Source organism: Pteropus medius, unplaced genomic scaffold (genome assembly GCF_902729225.1).
Source record: "Pteropus medius unplaced genomic scaffold, Ma_sr-lr_union100, whole genome shotgun sequence".
NCBI lineage: Eukaryota > Metazoa > Chordata > Mammalia > Chiroptera > Pteropodidae > Pteropus > Pteropus medius.
The window spans coordinates 2,151,154-2,161,884 of record NW_024340700.1 but is presented as its reverse complement, the minus strand read 5'-3'; positions in this window follow the sequence as shown (position 1 = coordinate 2,161,884).

Below are 10,731 nucleotides of genomic sequence, written 5' to 3'. Positions count from 1 at the left end.
GAAGACAGACAGGGTGCAGGAGGGAGAGCAGATCTCACACTGCCTCTCCGAGTTTATTTCTTAACCTCCTTTTAAACACAATCTGTTTCTTTGTGCATTTCAAAATAACATAAAAGTAACATCCTGAAGATCCAGGTGCAATTGACACTCCCTTCGACACTCCCTTAGGCTATACTTAACCTTCTTCTTCCTGAAATTCAACAGAACCAGCCTTTACTTTTTTATGCAAGCAGGCCTCCTGAGATAAACCATGCACTCTTTTGAATTTGGGGAGCTTTGGCTCCCTACACTTGAATGTGTCTAAATGGGTCTGATTAGTGAATTAACCATTGCCAGGACCTTACACCCCCACATAGGGTGGGGAGGGTGGCCGTGTAGACCAGGCAACCACACCTGAGGGCTCCCTGGGACCCTCCTTGACTGGACAATTCTTCATAGACTTTTAGGCCATGAAACCTTCTCCAAATGCTGAATTTCCATTCCTGGCTGCCTGGCTCCATTCCGCATTAATACTCATTAGTTGCACTTACGAGTGGCTTATCCTGCCTACGTGCATGAGCTAAATTGTTCGTTAATTTAAAGAACTGAATTCAGAGAACTAAATCTCTACATATGTAATGTAACTTAGATGTGGACATTTTAAATAGAGAACCATAAGAACAGTTTTAACATCATATTTAGAGAACTGTCCACTACAACCAGGTAAGTTTTAATCCCATTAATTTAAAGATATATTAATATTGAGAAATCTATTAAATATAGCATTTCACAATATATCCAAATTTATAACAAAAAATAATATCATTTGATGGCAAAACAGCACTGGGTAAAAGTAAACATGCATTCTAACTGAAGAACAGATCTTTAAAAGCTAGAGGTTGGAGAATGCTTTCTCAGCTTGGTAAAGAAAATGGCTCATCGTCAAAACCTGTAGGATCCTTGTTAAATTCAACCCTGATTAAAATAAGAAACAGCACAGTGACCGTGACTGGTTATTCACCCAGCATCTGTTCTCTCCTTTTCCTGACGAACCTTGACTTTGTTGGGTGATTGACCCCTCCCTGGGTCCAGCCTCACACCTCAGGGGTGGGTGACCGACCCCAGCCCAGAGAAATAAAAACGCATATTCAGGCAAAATCTTCTACATGGATGTTCAAAGCAGCTTTATGCACGACAGCCAAAATGTAGAAGCAGCCCAGATGCCATCGACCGATGAATAAATAAACAGCGTGTTATGTCCATAGAACAGAAGATTATTTGTCCACGAAAAGGAATAAAGTGCTGATCCGTGGTACAGTGTGGCTGAGCCGTGAGGACGTTATGCCAAGCGAAAGAAGTCGCACACAAAGGCCCCCATTATGTGGTCACTTTTATATGAGCTGTCCAGAACAGGCAAATCCACAGAGACATGGAGCGGGTCAGTGGTTGTCTAGGGCCAAGCTGGGGGGCGATGGGATCCACTGCTAAAGGGATAGAGTTTCTTTTGGGGGCGATGGAAATATTCTGAGGTTGATTTTGGTGCTACGCTCTGATTAGTACGTTCTGGAATGTCAAGGTCGCAGGAGAGTAGCTTGGGCCCTGCTCCCCTTGCCCCCACACATGGATGGAGCCGCCAGGAGGGGTCCGGCCGTGGGGCCACCACCGCTACGGGTTTCTCCTGAGAAAACCACAGGGGGCCTGCCCCCACTGCCACTTCACGTGGGACAATTCCTCTTCTTACCTGCTCTCAGGTGACAGTGGCCCGGACTCGCCGCGGAGGTCAGGCGGGAGCAGCTCTCTGCAGCCACTGGCCACTTGGCAAAGCGATGATGCCTAAATGCCCACGCAAACTCCTTGTCGGCACCTCCAGCCCATGAAACGAAACTTCTTTGCTTTCTCTGACCCAGGGTTCCCGAACCTCAGCAGCACAGACATCTTCAGCTGGATCGTTCTCTGTGGCGGGGCCTCCTGTGCTTACAGGATGTTCAGCTGCATCCCAGGCTTCCGCCCACTAGATCCAGCAATGCCCCCTCCCTGTCACCTCCAGTCGGAACAACCGAAAATGTCTCCAGACATGGCCAAGGGTCCCCTGAGGAGCAAAGCCACTCCCCACTGAGAACCACTGCCCGCTGTGTTTCAGTGACATTATTCCACTGACACATTGTCCTCTCGGATTCCCCACGTGTCCACACAGGAGACAGTTTTTCCTGAGTTCACGGTTGGGGACTGTTTCCTCGTCTGCCTCCCATTACCTGGTAAAAGCCGTGTCATTCCTGTGGAAGGATGCGCTCTGTTGTGGCTGTTTTTGGAGACAGTCCCAGGTTATTCTGGGAGCGAATTGTAAACGGTTCTCAGCCACAGGAGAGACGGCCTTGGCGCAGAGGCAAGCGTACAATTACGGCGATTCAGGAAAGTCTCGAACTCCACGTTCTGTACTGTGTCTGTGGATAAACACTCGAGCAGCCACAGTCCTTTTTTCTAGCGTCTGTCAAGAATGCTCCAATTCACTTAACGTAAAAGCTCAGCTTCTCAGAAGCACAGGAACCGAATCCGGGTGTCTGCCTCCCACCACCGCGGCTCCTCTGGGAGATCTGTAATTGCTATTAAGATTTTCTGCAAACGAGAAAAAGACCATGTCCGTTAGAAGTCAGAAGTCACTCGAAGAATGTTGAAACACTTATGTGATTAAAAATATGCCATCGGCTGCTTCAGTATTGCTATGTCAGATCGCATTCCCAGGTACAAAATGATGTCTCAGATACAAAATTCATCCTTATGACCTTTTTTCTTACGTCGTTTGCACAAAACCAACGGGATTACAGTTTCTATTGCTTAAAAGTGCATCGCATTTTACATGCGTGGCAAATGCCTACAGAATTTAATTTCCTGTTCTCGGTGCCCCCTTCATAAAAGCCATTCCACTTGAAAAGTTTCCACAGAAACTCAATTTGCCAGAGTGAGCGATGGTTCTTTGGACGTGAGCCAAAACTTCGGGGTACCAGGTTCTTTGGGTGGTGATCAGGAGCTGATGAGCACAGTGAGGTTCTACCGTGTGTGCTTTTGACTGACAGGCAACAGCTGACACTTGCCTGAGAAACGTGAGAAGACGTGACTCCATGTGATTCAGCCAACGCTGGACAGTGCAGCCGGTCCCGGAGCGAGCCTGAGCCAGGGGCTGTGGATGAAACGTCCCTCCCGGTGTCCGACTTGACGCCCCCCACGCGCGTGAGCCCGTTGGGTCATTTTTTAGACAACTCAGCCCCCAAAACACAAGGCAGCTATTTCAGCTTGTCCTCAGCCTGAGAAGCAGTCGTCTTTTTCAGCCCTGGAAGAAAAATTGATGATGTTGGATTTATCGAGAAGTATACGCGTCTCCAAAGTGGCCATCCCCTTTCAGTAATTTTAAGCGTGACGTTAAGGAGACCTTGCTTTTTGCCATGTTCTCTGGACTGGGAATTTAACCAGGTGTAGGCAGCGATGCCTCGGTCGTTCCCCTGTTCTGGGCGTTCAGTGTCACACACTGCCACCTCCCTGGGAGAGACCTAGAAGGCTCCTTGCTGGACAGAGTGCACGCTCGCCCCACTCCCGTTCTGCGTGGGGCGTCTCCAAGCTGTTTCTTTTGACTTCTGCCTCTGGAATCCATGACGAGAAGACGCATCCTCCACACACACTCCGTTTTTCAGCCCCTCTCACAGAGCAGCTCGTTATCACAGCCAACCGCAGGTGGCCAGTTCTCACCCCCTTTCTCTCCCCTCTCCTCGTTACCCCACCTGTCTGAGCCCTCTCCACTTTCTTCTTATTTCCTTAATTCAACTTTTCTTCAACCCGCCGTCTGCGGGGCCCCTTCCAGGTGCTGAGGACTCAGGAGACCATACTGCAGCCCGTAGCCCACGGAGCACTGACTGGCCCACGGGCGGAGGGCAAGATGCACAAATCCTCAGAACCCAAGGTCGAAGGTAAACGTTCTAGAATTTTCCACTTTAAAAAAGATTGTTCACAAATAGAATGAGTTCCGGCGTCACTTTTGCCACCGCTTAAACCTTCCAAGGTGTTTGCAGATGTCGGATGTTCCATCATGTTAACTTGACACAAGGTTAGTGCAGCCACACAGACTTCGCTTTCAGAGACGAGGCGGGTCGTTCCAACCAGACGCTATCACGGAAATTCACAAAACACAAACTTTAAGGAAAAAATCTCTTGATTAGAAATCTAAGAAATACCTTTCCGAGAAAAAAGTATTCTCGTTGATGCTGTGTTTACACTTGCCACCCACTACGTGTTTAACAAAGGTGCCTTGAATGAGCATATGGGTGAATGGGTACATTTTCCCCTGAATATGAAAATTAATACCTGTACATCTTAAGCCTTGTCCTTCCATCCTTGGGCCTCATTCTAACTTAGGCCAGAAATAGCAGAACATGCCTGAGCCACAAGACCCAGCTCTCAAAATATGCAGACAGCACAGTACACAAAAATAAGTCTTTGCTTCACTTTGAGGAAAGGTTTATTGACCGCTTATCTTGTGTGTGTGTGTGTGTTGTTTTCTTTAATGGAAAAAAATTAAACATAGCTTTGTGAGTATCTCTTTTTAAAAATAGCAACGACATCAGGTTAGAGTTAAGAATGCTAATGGCGATCATTTATCAAGTACTTCTGTGCCAGGCTCTGCTAAGAATTTGACACGTGCAGCCTCACTCTGCTCTCCTGCTTGAGCCCTCTGAGAGAGGTGACTGCCTCTGAGCCGGGAAGAAGGTGACCCTTGATGAGCCTGACCTGCTCAGCGTCACCCAGCTAGGAGGCGGCCTCCCCGGAGGCTGAGCCCTGGGCTCTGAACCCCCTCTCTGTGGAGCGCTTGGTTCAGGAACAGGATCACCCATGTGGAGATCTAGTTCCTCTGCATCCTTAGATGCAGAACGAGTGCATAATACCAGAGGAGAACAGTGTACGCTGCAGGAGTATTTACTCCCCCGACTAACCAAGTTCAGTCAACCGGCTTTAATTCGGATTTTTAAAAAATATGTCAGAATCAAACGTGCTGACTTCCCATGGGTGCACTGAAGCAACCATGCGGTGGCATTGGAAGGCGTTGGTGACTAAGTGAAATGTGACCGAAGACTATGTCTCATGAAGACACAGGCTGATTTTGTCAACGGTTTCACTTCCTGTTTCTCTTCTAAGCTCGGCATTGTCCCTTCACAGTGGGGCTAATACAATACTCTTTTCATCCAAGTAGTTGGCAGTTTTACCAGAAGCCGTTTTATTTATCTAAGATTCTGATTGTTTTATCTAATGTTTTTTAAACTCTATCATTGGATTTTAAAGATAAAGGATAGAGTAATGCAGTTTGTAAAATAAGAAAAACGTGTCCCCGATCCCACTGTTTAAACGGTAACCCCGCAACCTGAACGATAGATAGTGATAGATAGTGTTGTTATCGGTGTCTTTTCTCTCCTGTAAGAAATTATTCGCTAGTATAATAAGGTAGAACTCTTTGGGTTTTTATGCCCTGCCCCTTCTGTTTTGGGTAATGTCTAAAGGACATTGTGCAAGAGAAAATACTGGTCCCTTCAGACTAAGAGAAGCCGCCCGGAAGATTCACGGGATGAAGGAAATGCACAGTAAAGAAAAATTACAGTTTGCAAACGAATAGACCCGGGTGCACATCGCCGCCCGCCCGCCCACGGCTGCCCGATTACTCCCCCCTGATCTAGTGGACGGGGACCACGTCACATCGGGTAGACTCTGGACCGTGTTTTTCAGGAGAAGAAAGCAGCCTGTGCCCGGACCACGGGCGACTGTCGAGCAGCTGGGGGCCAGCCTGTTCCCAGATGAGACCATGAGGACAGGCCCCCAGCGGTACACCCAGTGGCTGGTTCAGACGTGAGGCGGTGAGGCTTTCATCAGGACGCAGACAGGTCACGTGGGACGGGCAGGATGGGACGCGAAAAATGGGGAAACTGAGTGGGGTGTTGGGAAAGGGTTCGAAAACTCGCCCTCCATCCCCGAGAGTCCAATTTCAGTCCTTCAGACAATCTGGATAGGAGAGAAGGGAGCCAAAATGGAAGAAGAAAGTGCTCCGTGACTCTGTGATTCCGAAGGGCGATGCCTTTCCTCCCGGGTCTGCAGTACAAGCCGACCTGATCTCACGTCTGTGGTGGAATCGATCATGGCTCGATGTGCCCACAGGGCTTACTTAACAGTAACCTGCCGCCGAGATATTTATGCTAGAGCTCGGGATGCACGCAGTCCCGAAGGGCTGCAGAGGGAAATGGGAAGGAGAGAGAGAGAGAGAGAGAGAGAGAGAGGGAGGAGGGAGGGAGGGAGGGAGGGAGGGAGGGGAGTGGAGGGAGGAGGGAAGGGAAGGTGAAGGAAGGAAGGGAAGGAAGGAAGGAAGGAAGGAAGGAAGGAAGTAAAGGAAGGAAGGAAGGAAGAGAGAACAGAGAGCCTGAAACTTAGCCATCTTAAGTTCTAATAAAAGGTAGTCACAATTATGAATTATATTTCTTCCATGGCCTAACTTTCTAGATGTCCTACGGCCACAGTTAGGTGCCAGGGGTGGAGGTGTGCGGACCAGAGCTGCGAGCTCCTGCTGTGAGCCGTCTCTCCTTTAAAGAGGATTCTCCAAGTAGGCTTATCTGTGGGGGCGGCTCGTTACCAAATAAGAGAGGAGATTTTTCCTCTGGAGTCTGATGGGGGAGGTTTGCCTTTTGAATGGTGTGCCCCTGTGGCCATGAACGTGCTGTCCATTCCCACGAAAGCCTCTCTGTGACAGATGGGTTGCAGTGAATGCAATCGGAGCAGAAGCTCTGGCCTTCTTTGCCGTTGGAAATGCACTCACTCCTACGGCGCAGAGCCATCCTCCTCCCGCTCACGTCACTTACGGCATGGTTTGCATCTGCTCTCAGTAGTTTTGTAGCTTGGGAGCTTGGAAGATAGATGACGTATGATTCACAGTAATTCTGATACGTTTCACTCCGAACGGGTTTGCCAAGTTCCTGACCGTATCTCTAACCACTGATGACTTAAATACCCCCTAATGAATGACAGACAGCCGCAGCTGCAAAAAGTGTATCCTGTGGGGTGTAAGGTTTCTGCTCAGATCGATGAGGAGAGCTTGAAGGTCGTGTAGTTCCCACGTGGAGTCCATGAATCGTATACGGTCTCACGCCCTTTTAAGTCTGAAGATACATCAAAGAGCATTTTTTCGGTCATTCATCTGTCCTTCGTTCATTCAGCTAACATCTGTTTAGGGACCTCAGTATGTGTCATCTTGTGCTAGATCCTGAGTTGAGCTGGTTAAGCAGGGAGGGGTAAGAGTGGATTTGAGGCTGAAAATTACATCATCTCTGATCAAAAGAGCTAGAGCAACATTGCGTTCAATCGTAATATTGACACAATGTTAAATTCCTGAATTATACTGTAACTCTACAGAAGAAGGCCATGTTCTGAAGAGATATGTTTCGGGGTAAAGCTTGCGAAGTGTAGAACTATCAAATAGTTTGGCAAAAAGAATATGTGTGTGTCCTTATATATGTATGTGTAGACACACATATACAATGTATATACAATGTATACACTATGATATATGTCTATAGAAGGAGAGAGCAAATGTTGCAAATTATTAACAATTGGTTAATCTAGGTGAAGAGCATAGGAGTGTTCATTGTACTTATTTTTTACCTCGTCTGTACTTTTAAATTTTTTCATAGTACAAAGGAAAATTTATTGTCTCTGACCTCAAGGAACTTATTATCTAGAGATCGATTTTTTTCTAATAAAAAGGAAAGGAGGGGAGGATTAGATTAAAGACACAAGGTCAGATGTCACTCAAAGAACTTTGAAACTCTTAAACCAGAGCTAGAAATCGCTGGTGAGGAGGTCTGGGCAGCCTGCGCCTGTATACAGGAAGAAGCCCTGTGGTGGATGCACGGGGTCCAGCTGAGCCCCAGCCTCTGCTCGGGGGTTCCAGCTAAGTTCCCCCACCCCCCACCACCACCCCAGCTTTTTCTTTTCAAGTGACATCTCTCTTAAGCAAGAAACACCTCACCTTCACAAGGCACGAGAGAGAAGGAAGTCATAGAGAAGCCATTACAGGTACCTGACCTAGTATCTGAAATTCGGGCACGTTGTTACAATGAGCTCAGCGAGCACTTTTTAAACCTGTTTCCTCTGCCAGGCGTGGTTCTCAGGCTTCTCATCTTCAGAAAACAAAGGTTTTTAAAGGAAGAAGAGCAACCTTTGGTGCCCGGCTTGTGTTTAGCGTTAAAAGGTTTAGATGAATGTCGGTCATTGGAATGAATGGATGAGGGATGGGGAAGTAGACGGATGTCGGGCGGTGGAGCAGGGCAGTTTGGATGGATGTTGGGTTGATGTTGGATAGAGTTAGTAGATGCATGTTTCTCTCCACGGCCCGTCCTGGGATAGGGAGAGGGAGGGAGGTGGGACAATAAGTAGGGACAGAGACTTTTCCCATTAAAGAGGACAGACAGGCAGGCAGGCTGGGCGCTAGGGTTTGAATGAACATAGAACATGGAGAGACAGCATTCGTGGTTTCTGGGCCAGACTAGAGAAGCAGCTACGGAGGCTGAACAGTTAATAGGCTCTTACGGTGGCCGGATTTCAGGTTCTGAGGCTTCCGTACCTGCAAAGAATTTTTTGTTCTCAGCAGACACGGAATGTTCTCTGGCCCAGTTGGTGTTTAATTGCTCCATAGCCCAGGTGACCAAGGTTTTTTCTATGGCCTTTCTTAGCCCATTGTCAGCAAAGGAGGAAGGCACAGGACCAGAAGGATGTGATGTGGTGATACCTGCCGGCCCCAAGAAGCCACGCCTTCATCCTGGCTTCTGGAGCTGCCGTTTCTGAATGGCCTGGGCTCTGTCCCCTCCAACTGGCCTTCTCCATTCCTCCTGACCCCACAGAGCCTGCGAAACAATCCAGGACTCCAGTGTGTGGTATCAGTCACTACCTTGGTTGGAATGTTGTGGGAATAGATCCTTCTGGAATGAATGAACCCATTGATCATTCTTCACTCCAGTCTGCGTCTTAGAAGTAAGTCTGAAAATATTATGCAGAAACTTTGACTATGAGAATTTTATAAAGTCCATTATGACTAGTTTGTTTTCAGAGTGATTCACGGTAACTTTCAAAGGGAAAAGAGCCTGTTAGGGGCTAAATTGTGTCCCCCACAATTCATGTTTTGAAGTCCAAACCCCCAATACTTCCAAATGCGACTGTATTTGGAGACTAGGCCTTTAAAGAGGTGATTAAGTTACAGCGAGGTCACTAGGGAGGCTGGTGACCTTATTAGAAGAGGAAATGCAGACGCCAACACACAGAGGGACAACCATGGGAAGCCCCAGGGAGGAGATGGCCGTCTACAAGCCAAGCGGAGACCAGCCCTGCTGGCACCTTGATCTTGGACTTTCAGCCCCCAGGACAGGAGAAAAAGCACTTCCTGTTGGTTAAGCCCCCAGCGTGTGATCTTTTATCATGGCAGGCCTAGCATACAGGGCATAAATACCCATCGGAAGGGGCAACAAGGGAAGGGGAACCACAGAAGGCTTTTTTGGTGCCCATCCTATGAGCAGTAAGGGCTGGGGAGGTGAGGGACATGTCACTAAGAAGAAAGGAGGTGGCCCCCTTCCCAGGAAAGTGACCCCCTCGAGACCGCCACCTCTGACATTTCACAGCAGCGCGGAGCCCCGACCGAGAAGAGCGGACCCCCATTTAGAAGCAACGATGCATTCACCCCACACCCCCTCAGAGCCACGAGTGACAGGTGAGAGCAAAGATAGAGAAAGCAGAATAGCAGATCCAAAAAGGCAAAATGCGTGAAGAATCTGAGCCCATTTTGCAAGGAAGAAACCAGCCCTTGCAGGCCTTATGGTGTCTTCAGAACGCCACCCACTCACGCACCTGGAAGGCGCGAGGCCCAGGGCATGGCGGTCAGGGCTTCGGACCAAGACCTGAAGCTGCGGCTTCTGGAAGGGCTCCCTCGGAGCTCACAGCACGTTGCTGCTTTCCACTCGACTCCTGCCACGCCTCCACTGTGCATCTAGAAAACGAAGACATGGACATAGCTGGCCTTCAAGGTCCCTTTTTGTACTAAAATTCCACGGTCTTGATTTCCAATGATGATTCATCGTGAGTCAACAAGAAGTTAAATTATTCTCTGAATATTCTCGTTTCAGAAAACAGGCAAGCGTGTATCCTGTTGGATGAATGTTTCCATCACAGTTATTAGAATTTGAAAACCATTCTGTTATTTAAAGACGAAAGGTGCAGATACGGGGAATGAATTTTTGTGAAGCTTCTCATCCCCCGTGGTGCTCAATGGGGAGTGGCCGTCTTTGTAGCAATTTCTTCAGATTGTGTGTTGTGCATTGTCAAGGTCAGAGGGCTCCACGTTCTGAAGCTGCGTATTACGTTTCTGTGTATGACAGCATTGAAAGTTGATGTGCCAGATCCAATTCCAGTTTGCTTTCAGAAGTCGGATTATTCAAGCAAACGGATTTGGGCATTTGCAATGCAGTGAGCATCTTCCTTGCTTAGAAGTCAGTGTCTTCCAAATGCCAGTAGTCTACAGATGATTGTATGTATCCATCTTTAAATTATTTGAAAATCGTAATTATTTCAAAACAAAATAACAAAGCGATTCGAAGATCGTATCTCCGTTCCTTTCCTCTAAGCCAAAGACACATTTACTTCTTTCTGTTTAAATATTTACCCCTTAAATGAGATAAGAACAACTTC